This window comes from Mya arenaria, chromosome 3, assembly GCF_026914265.1.
Source record: "Mya arenaria isolate MELC-2E11 chromosome 3, ASM2691426v1".
Lineage (NCBI taxonomy): Eukaryota > Metazoa > Mollusca > Bivalvia > Myida > Myidae > Mya > Mya arenaria.
In genome coordinates this window covers 80,460,481-80,471,625 of record NC_069124.1, presented here as the reverse complement: position 1 = coordinate 80,471,625, position 11,145 = coordinate 80,460,481, and positions in this window count along the sequence as shown.

Here is an 11,145-nt window from a genome sequence, read left to right as displayed (position 1 = left end):
CAAAAGTATAGTTTGGATGTATAAGAATTCCAACACCTTCACTGTAAGTCAATACAAAAATGATGTTCGTTATACATGTGTATGTATTGATTTTGAATAAGAGTGTCACTTTAAAAGAAGTATACAAATAATGACTGTTTGAGGATGTAATTGTATTAAAGTTGGAAAAAAATATGGCAATAGAACGAGTCTGAGGAATAAAAGGTATGTTGAGCGAAAACAGGAAAAAAAAACGTATGGTAATGTGAATTTAGTTGGCGAACTAGAATCTGTTAATTTTCCGTATAAAGTAAACGTTTTTGAAAATGGACCTGTTTGATTCATGACCGAACGTCTGATCATCAAACATCATCACATTCAGAGCGGGTGTGCAAATTTCTGAGCTATTATCAAGAAGCTGCAGTCGGGGAGCAGAGAAACATGTACATTTAAAAAGAAGTGACGACTGTTGTCTACCTCACCGCATACGGTACAGTAAGGACTTCCACGATGCTTTTAGTATATAAATAAGCAACTAGGGCATTACAGTACGTGTAAAATTGCGTATGAAGCACTTGGAATGTTCTATTTCCGTGAAAGAAATAGGCAGGCACATACTGAATATGATGAAACCGAGTCCTCTGTTTTTAAACTTAGAGGGAGGGTATTAAAACTACGGACTACAGACGCAAGAATTGAGTTAAAGTTACGTGCGAGCGGGAACATGTCGGTGATGATCTGCGTGCGTTACATGTAGGTATTCAAGTTTCCGACAGTTTGTGGTACTAAATTAAAAATATATTCTGGAACTAGATGATTTTTCATTTTAAAGAATTGAATTAATTCATGTTTATTACGACGGTTTTCCATTGTGTCCCATCCGACATGTTTCATTAGTTTAGAGATTGATGCAGTGGCACCTGTCGTGATTATTGCTGCTTCTTGTTGGATCTTATCAAGTTCTTGTTTTTCTTCCTGAGTGTAGTCATCGAAAAGTTGTCGCCGTATTCCAGAATTGGCCGTATGTATTAATATAGTTAATCTGAACACCCCAAGATATATTGAAAGAAAAATTCACAAATGTTTATGACTTTCAACTCGGATGCTGCATATAGATAGGTGGATGTTGTTCTTTATATATCTTTCTCAAGATTGTTAATGTCTCTGAGTACATAGGGTTAAATTGTACAAGCCAACTGGATGCACAAGATATCTTATTCAAATCAACATTGAGGATAGCTGCCGCCTCACCTAGATCACCAACAATAATAAACAGGCTAGTGTCGTCGGCGACGATATAAGGATATAACCAGGATATAAGATTACCAGATACATCAACCGATTTAAGTTTATGAATTAATATTGCATGTCATACTCTATCGAAAGCATTGCTTTTGTCAAAGAAGAATGCCCATATTTCCTTGCTACGATCAACCGCTTCAGATGACATCGTGAGCAGTAAGTCAGTTGATTCTCCTCAAATAAATTCTGATCGGAGAGCGGTTAAAATATTATTGTCATGAGATAGTTGTAAGTATGTTTGAAGATTACTCTTTCAAATACGTTACTTACAGTACTTACGAGAAAAATGGGACGATAGTTGTCAACCAGGGATGGGTCGCCGTATTGAAGATAAGTGAAACATGGGCTTACTTTCAAGACGACGGGAAGATACCTTTTGGTAACAACTGGTTAATAATAAGGAGCATGGGAGATTAGAGAACTGCGTAATGTAATGGGGCTAGTTTTGGCCAGAATTTGGATGTACGTCAGCTTCTATTAAAAGCAACATATACAAAACGTGTGACATGATTAGACATTTTAATACTTTACACAATATTTATATGAAAAACTACAGAAACAAGTACAGTATTATACAGAAAGTTTAATGATTAATGGCACAGGGTCAATGCCAAAAACATAGACCACAAACAACAAACAATCACAAACCAGAAACATGGAACAATAGCACAAAAATCCACAAACAAAACACTATATATATCATTTATATATAAACAAAACCAGTAACAACTGAAACGAGAATTGTTTAGTTGGGTAATGCTCGGGGGTAATTGTACCTCATATGCGAGGACTTCAGCTTTGACTAAATAGTTGAGTCCTTTAGTGAAGTTATCGTTGAAATAGACGTACAAAACATATAACAGGTCTCATGTTATACTCGATAGAAAAAAATAACAACAGTAGGATTGTAAGTATGATAGGGTTACACCTGGATAACAACACAAAGAACCGTCGCCTGAGGATGAGAAGGAAGCATAGAGATATGTAGAATCGCAAAAGTGTAGAGTTTACGAAAAGAACTTGATTCGAGGACTGATAGCATTTTCTGTGTTATGTTGGTACGCGAATATTTTGCGGACAAAACATGATGGTCTTATTAAGTTATAAATGGAAAAACATGTGAGAAAGTCGGGTAATAAAACTCTTAGTGTAAGCGATGTGTAAATAATAAACATCATGAGGAAAAATTTATCGTTGTGTGTTCACTACAAAATGTATATTACTAAAAAGAAATTTTAAATGCTCAACTGAAAGTGTAGTATTCAACTAAAAGAAACAATCATTTCTTGATAAAACACGTCATTTATCGATTGTTTAACTATGCACGGACATTAACACGATTCCGTTTCAACGTAGTATAAAGAAGGTTAAATAAATGTGTTATTGATAAAGTATTCACTTTTGTTTGATTTCTTAAATGTACCGATATACCTTTGTGATTTGAATATTGTAATCATGTATCCCTATAGACGCGGCCTTCTCTAATATAAATAACAATGAGTGGCAACGGAGGCTGTTACGTACCAATAGTATAAATGTAATATGTCTCCGTCAGAGGATTTGCGAACAATCGCAAATATCAAAATAAAAACAAAGGGACAATACTTGACTAAAAAAGTAAAAAAAACTACAGTAAAAAAAGTACATGTGAATGACAAGACTTAAGGTGCTACAATAAAAAAGATAACCACACTTTTAATATATAAACATTGTGTAACTGCTTTATTTTTCTAAATTAAACAGAGGGAGTTAGCATGTCGGATATTATAGACAGTTCCTGTTGTTGTTTTTCTGCGTCGGCAACAATTTCATAAAACGACTTATTTTCTAAAGTCACATGGAATTCCATTCCTTGACCTCTCTCAAGTTTGTTCAAATAGTTGGTTCAGTGAACAGTATTGTCGAAGGAGATAAAAACAGGCTTAAGTAAGAAAATCTTTAAAAACAAATCTGATAGTCCTCAAAATCAACCCTAGAAGTTTTAAGTTAGAGGTCAATTAGATGTACTCCATCAAATTTATCTGAATTATTGAAGAACAACTTAAAACAAAAGAGTTTCTCGTCAGAAATCAAAATACTAAGACATTTGACGTGTATCATCATAACTTACTAAAGTAATTTAAATTGAGTCCCTGGATTCGTCTTACATGGGACTTATAGTTTACCTTTAAACTTGTGAAGCAAATCTACTCAGATCTTACCCCTGCCAGACAAGGAATAGAACACCTTGCCAGTGTGTATCATCATCTAGGGGGCTTGTTGTTTTCTAATAGTGCACCTCTGGATACGATTGGCCCCGTCTTGATGTCATGGTTTCTCGACAAACACTTATTTATCAAATACACTTAGTTAGAGATCTTCCTATCTGAAATCGGTATGCAAAACTAAGCTCATTTACCAATTAAGTCATTTAAATGAGCAATTAGCCTAAATATTACCCTTTTTATACAAATTTATGCACTTGGCTAATTTATATATATCACTGAAATAGTCTTTACCCCTGAGCGATCCATATTCGACGAATGATTTTCACGTCGGGCTTTTAATCCGTTTTAAATTGGGAAATAAACTACATGTAACGTAAAATAGGGCAACAACATGATGTACGTGAAGTTAGCGGCCTAGCGGCCTAGCGGCGTGAAGTTAGCGGCCTAGCGGCCTAGCGGCGTGAAGTTAGCGGCCTAGCGGCCAAGCGGCCTAGCGGCGTGAAGTTAGCGGCCTGGCGGCCTAGCGGCGTGAAGTTGGCGGCCTAGCGGCCTAGCGGCCTGGCGGCCTAATTATTTTTTTCTATTTCCAAGCAATTGTTAATGCGTTTTTTTTTAAACAATGATAAATCAAGGTTTTTTATTCATATAGTTACATAGCGGCCTTAAATTGTTATATATTCAGAATATTTTTCTTTACCTTTTATTCTAAAACAATTTTAAATTAACTGTTTTATGCACAAATTATCACTCTGAAGCGTTTTTCAACTTTTTTTCAAAAAAGTCGATCAAGCACTTCAGCGACCTAGCGGCATAGCGGCGTGAAATTAGCAGCCTAGCGGCCTAGCGGCCTAAATTGAATCCTATTTCAAAGCATGTATACATGCATTTTCTTCTAAAACAATGACATTTTAACTGTTTTTATGCACAAATTAACACATTGAAGCGAATATCAACAGTTTTTTTTCAAAAAACGTCGATAAAGCAGTCAGCTATTTCAAAGCATTAAACATGCCTGTTCTTCTAAAACAATGATGTATTTACTGTTTTTATGCACAAATTATCACTCTGAAGCGTTTATCATTTTTTCCCCCAAAAAAGTCGATCGAGCACTTCAGCGGCCTAGCGGCCTAGCGGCGTGAAGTTAGCGGCCTGGCGGCCTAGCGGCCTAAAATGGTTTCCTATTTCAAAGCATGTATACATGCATTTTCTTCTCAAACAATGACATATTAACTGTTTGAATGCACAAATTAACACTTTGAAGCTATTAGCGATAATCAACATATTTTTTTCAAAAAAGTCGATTAAGCAGTCAGCTATTTCAAAGCATTAAACATGCCTGATCTTCTTAATCAATGATATATTTACTGTTTATATGCACAAATTATCACTCTGAAGCGTTTTTCAACTTTTGTTCAAAAAAGTCGATCGAGCACTTCAGCGGCCTAGCGGCCTAGCGGCGTGAAGTTAGCGGCCTGGCGGCCTAGCAGCCTAGCGGCCTAAAATGGTATCCTATTTCAAAGCATGTATACATGCATTTTCTTCTAAAACAATGACATATTAGCTGTTTTTATGCACAAATTAACACTTTGAAGCTATTAGCGATTATCAACATTTTTTTTTAAAGCGTCGATTAAGCAGTCAGCTATTTCAAAGCATTAAACATGCCTGATCTTCTAAAACAATGATATATTTACTGTTTTATGCACAAATTATCACTCTAAAGCGTTTTTTATTATTTTTTTTCAAAAAAGTTGATCAAGCATTTCAGCGGCCTAGCGGCGTGAAGTTAGCGGCCTGGCGGCCTAGCGGCCTAGCGGCCTAAAATGGTTTCCTATTTTAAACCATGTATACATGCATTTTCTTCTAAAACAATGACATATTAACTGTTTTTATGCACAAATTAACACTTTGAAGCTATTAGCGATTATCAACAGTTTTTTTCAAAAGCGTCGATAAAGCAGTCAGCTATTTCAAAGCATTAAACATGCCTGTCTTTCTAAAACAATGATGTATTTACTGTTTTTATGCACAAATTATCACTCTGAAGCGTTTTTCAATTCTTTTCCAAAAAAGTCGATCGAGAACTTCAGCGGCCTAGCGGCCTAGCGGCCTAGCGGCGTGAAGTTAGCGGCCTAGCGGCCTAAAATGGTTTCCTATTTCAAACCATGTATACATGCATTTTCTTCTTAAACAATGACATATTAACTGTTTGAATGCACAAATTAACACTTTGAAGCTATAAGCGATAATCAACATATTTTTTTTCAAAAAAGTCGATTGAGCAGTCAGCTATTTCAAAGCATTAAACATGGCTGATCTTCTAAAACAATGATGTATTTACTGTTTTTATGCACAAATTATCACTCTAAAGCGTTTTTTTTTATTTTTTTCCAAAAAAAGTCGATCGAGCACTTCAGCGGCCTAGCGGCCTAGCGGCGTGAAGTTAGCGGCCTGGCGGCCTAGCGGCCTAGCGGCCTAAAATGGTTTCCTATTTCAAACCATGTATACATGCATTTTCTTCTAAAACAATGACATATTAGCTGTTTTTATGCACAAATTAACACTTTGAAGCTATTACCGATTATCAACAGTTTTTTTCAAAAGCGTCGATAAAGCAGTTAGCTATTTCAAAGCATTAAACATGCATGTTCTTCTAAAACAATTATATATTTATTGTTTTTATGAACAAATTATCACTCTGAACCGTTTTTCAACTTTTTAAAAAAAAGTCGATCAAGCACTTCAGCGGCCTAGCGGCCTAGCGGCGTGAAGTTAGCGGCCTAGCGGCCTGGCGACCTAAAATGCTATCCTATTTCAAAGCATGTATACATGCATTTTCTTCTAAAAAAATGATATGTTAACTGTTTTTATGCATAGACTATCACTCTGAGGCGATTATCAACATATTTTTGAGAAGGATAGGCATGTTCACATGCTTTGAAAAACTGACTGCTTGTTCGACTTTTTGAAAAAAAGGTTGATAATTGCCTCAGAATGATAGTGTGTGCTTAAAACAGTTAATATATCATTGTTTTAGAAAAACAATGAATGTATACATGCTTTGAAATAGGATAGCATTTTAGGCCGACAGGCCGCTAGGCCGCTAACTTCACGCCGCTAGGCCGCTGAAGTGCTTGATCGACTTTTTTTTAAAAAGTTGAAAAACGGTTCAGAGGGATAATTTGTGCATAAAAACAATAAATATATAACTGTTTTAGAAGAACATGCATGTTTAATGCTTTGACTGCTTTATCGACGTTTTTGGAAAAAACTGTTGATAATCGCTTCAATGTGTTAACTTGTGCATAAAAACAGTTAAAATGTCATTGTTTTAGAAGAAAATGCATGTATACATGCTTTGAAATAGGATTAAATTTAGGCCGCTAGGCCGCTAGGCCGCTAGGCCGCTAATTTCACGCCGCTATGCCGCTAGGTCGCTGAAGTGCTTGACCGACTTTTTTGAAAAAAAGTTGAAAAACGCTTCAGAGTGATAATATGTGCATATAAACAGTAAATATATCATTGATTAAGAAGATCAGGCATGTTTAATGCTTTGAAATAGCTGACTGCTTAATCGACTTTTTTGAAAAAAATATGTTGATAATCGCTAATAGCTTCAAAGTGTTAATTTGTGCATTCAAACAGTTAATATGTCATTGTTTTAGAAGAAAATGCATGTATACATGCTTTGAAAAAGGAAACCATTTTAGGCCGCTAGGCCGCTAGGCCGCCAGGCCGCTAACTTCACGCCGCTAGGCCGCTAGGCCGCTGAAGTGCTCGATCGACTTTTTGGGGGAAAAAATGAAAAACGCTTCAGAGTGATAATTTGTGCATAAAAACAGTAAATACATCATTGTTTTAGAAGAACAGGCATGTTTAATGCTTTGAAATAGCTGACTGCTTTATCGACGTTTTTGGAAAAAAAACTGTTGATAATCGCTTCAATGTGTTAATTTGTGCTTAAAACGGTTAAAATGTCATTGTTTTAGAAGAAAATGCATGTATACATGCTTTGAAATAGGATTCAATTTAGGCCGCTAGGCCGCTAGGCCGCTAATTTCACGCCGCTATGCCGCTAGGTCGCTGAAGTGCTTGATCGACTATTAATAATTAGGCCGCCAGGCCGCTAGGCCGTTAGGCCGTTAGGCCGCCAACTTCACGCCGATCGACTATTAATAATTTGGCCGCCAGGCCGCTAGGCCGCCAGCTTCACGCCGCTAGGCCGCTAGGCCGCTAGGCCGCCAGGCCGCTAACTTCACGCCGCTAGGCCGCTAGGCCGCTAGGCCGCTAGGCCGCTAACTTCACGCCGCTAGGCCGCTAGGCCGCTAACCTCACGTACATAACAACATGAACGTAATGATTTAGGTGAGTCCCATTGAATAACTATGGTAAAAGAACTTGAAAGACAAAGTATATTCATGTCACGTCGTAAGCGTGAATCTTTACAATACAGGAGTGTTCTTTCGTAAGATAGTTTGTAATGGTTTTAGTAGAAAAAAACACAATATTATGTCAAGTATTTTACAATCTATCAACACGCATGCAAACAATTTCAAGCTGCTATTCATGCCGTTTAATTATGTTTATTAATGGATATCACGCGTGATCTTAACATTGATCTTACTACGAATGCTAATGTTATCATTATACATGCCATTGTCTTCATACTCTAGAATGTCCTAGCTTGGTTTTAACAATATTCATCTGGATATGTCAATAACAATTTGTAAACCATTTGAGCGTAAACGCCTATTACTTGCAGAAATACCATCAAATGAATAAAGATCACGTGATATTATGTGATATATATATATACACACACAAAACAATAAATGTATATAAAAGAGTAGAAAACTTCAAAGCTTTTAATGTATCGCTTTTGTCATACCGTCAAACTGTTGCTTATTATGGTGTTATGTTTAATAACGCTGAGAGTGGGGGATGTCTTCCCTTTATTTCTCGGTTATAAAACACGTGCGATTAAAAAAATAGTAAAACATTTATGGTAAGACTGTCAAATACGCAATCAGTTTAATAAATTTAAAGATAGCAAGGACAATTAAGAGTTTTCGTTGGCAGCAGTATTCGAACGTGTAGTCAGTGACACTATCGACTACGTTACATGAGATATTAAACAATATTTATTTCAACATAGCATTATTTCCAAATTCACAATACACATAGTCTAAGCACCGTCAAATGATTAACTGTGGAATTAAAACAATCTGATCAAACAGAATAAAGCTTTTCAAAATAGACTATGTTTCGCTTCTATCACTCTATCAAGCTGCTATACTGGTGTCAATGTGAATATTAATTACAAGATGTAATCTGATTAATCTTATGAAAGTTGTAAGACAAGTGTGATTGAGTGTTTTGTAATATGCGTTGGAAATTGACAAAATGGACGAAATAGAAAAAGCAACAAAGAGGGGACACAAAACTGTTCTCTCAAAACAGTAGGAAAGTGATTATGATTGGTTAAACCCATGAAAACATATAATTATTAGTTGCAAAAAAAACATTCTGAATACTAATGAAAAAAACACATTACAACTTGTTTGAGATCTCAGTAAATCCCAAGTTATCACATGAGTGGTCAGGTGACAGATATCATAAAATAATAGTTAGCAGTAATCAATAATCATGATCATGTAAATACCGTTAACACTCTAAAATCACATGTGTGCGATTTATCATATAACGTCACGAATAATCATAATTCGTTTAAAAGTAACAATGTATTTATAATATTGAAGATAAATAAAAACATGATTTTAGTTTGTATTGCTTGGGATTGAGTCAGTTTATTGAATAAGTTTCATAAAATTATTTTAACGCACTTAAAACGTGAGTCAAACAATTATTTACTTTTCTCGAAATACATAACAACACAGTTTACGGAATGGTATTTGTATTTTTGAACATATTTGACATAAAAATTGGGAAAGCTATGTCCATATTGTTCGAAAACGGCTGCAAAACGTCTTTCGTTCGATTCCACCTTTGCCTCATCGCCCTGTTATCAACCCGCATTGATAGAGAAATATCTGACTGATGCCTATATAATTACAGAGACTTTCATATGAACGGCAGGAACAAAACTAAACATACCTTTCATAATCAAGTTAAACAGTAACAAGTATGTAATGCCAAAACATACGCCCTGGAAAAAGAATATATACATATATGTGTTAATTTTAGGAATCGAAAACCGGTTTTCAGCAAAAGCGATCTGAAAATTCAATGCAGGGTTTGTACGGGTGGAAATATATATCAAATTGCTTTCTTTACTTTCTGTTATAATTGTCTTGCTTCTTCCCCAAACACAAAACCTCGATTGACGAACTAGGAACAGTCCTGCAGTATTTACTACAAATTTACTAAGATATCGAGTTACAAATTCCCGTCAGAAACCTTACTACAATAGACCTATAACTTATGATATCAATAGATATACCTTTTTCCTCCAGTAATGAAGAGCAGAACGTTTTTCCAACACATGTTTCAATGGTACATAGATACATGCAACAACAAATTCAATTAGTGTGCGTGTCATAGCAATTTTGTGCATTACACCTAAAGCCTGTCGAAACGTGACTAGTTTGTTTTGTTTTATTCTGTGAGAAGACCGATAATTGATAGTTAAATCCTGTTTAGCACATCATGGTCGGTGCTGATCAAAATGGTTACCTACAGGCGAATTAGCATTAGTTCAGTATTTTATTAATGATTCTATTGTTCTATAGAAAATGGACATAAGAGAGTAGAATCAGCGACGCAGGCAGTATAACACAAACACTGGGAACAAAATGCAAAGCAATTAATTTATTTTGATTTAAAAATGAAATATCTTGCACAAGTGGTTCTTGGACTGCGCAGCCAAACGTTGTTGTTCTCCATTTTAACAGTCGTTCATGTCACATTAATGTCCTGTTCATCAATTCTCGTATTTAACATCGTCTTGCACAGACTTTCATGTCATATTTATGAATACTCTTATTTTGTCCTGTTCATCAATTTTCATATTTCACATCTCATTTAACAGAGTTTGATGCCATATTCATCAATTTTTACATTCAAAAGACCTCTTTGGTGTTATATTTATCTATTATTATACTTACCAGACTTTGATGTCATATTTATAATTTCAAGTATTCAACTGACTTTGAATTCATATTTATCAATTATTGTACTTACCAGACTTTGAGATCATATTTATCAATTATTGTACACAACGTCGTGTATAAAATATTTTTTTTATTTGCCATTATCATCAAAGAAGGTCTTGCTTAATCTATATACGTATTTTCATCATATGTTCTATAATTGATTGTATAAAAACACACGTACTCCCATCCCTGCTTTATTAATTATTAAAAATAAGACATTTAGTATAAATAAATAATTATATCTCTTAAAACAAGCAGCCAGTGTGAATAATTAATAGAACGCGATGTTCAAAGTAAACATTCAACTATAACAATAATAGTAACGATTGACAACATCAGCTATAGAATTCCAACAATACCATTATTCGTGTCTGCAAGTGGATTTGCAGACAATCCTAAATTCAACCGTAAACCAAAGGCTCCACATTTGTGTAAAAACAAGAAAAAATTCCAAAGTAAAACATAGAGCTAGGAAAATAGACCTC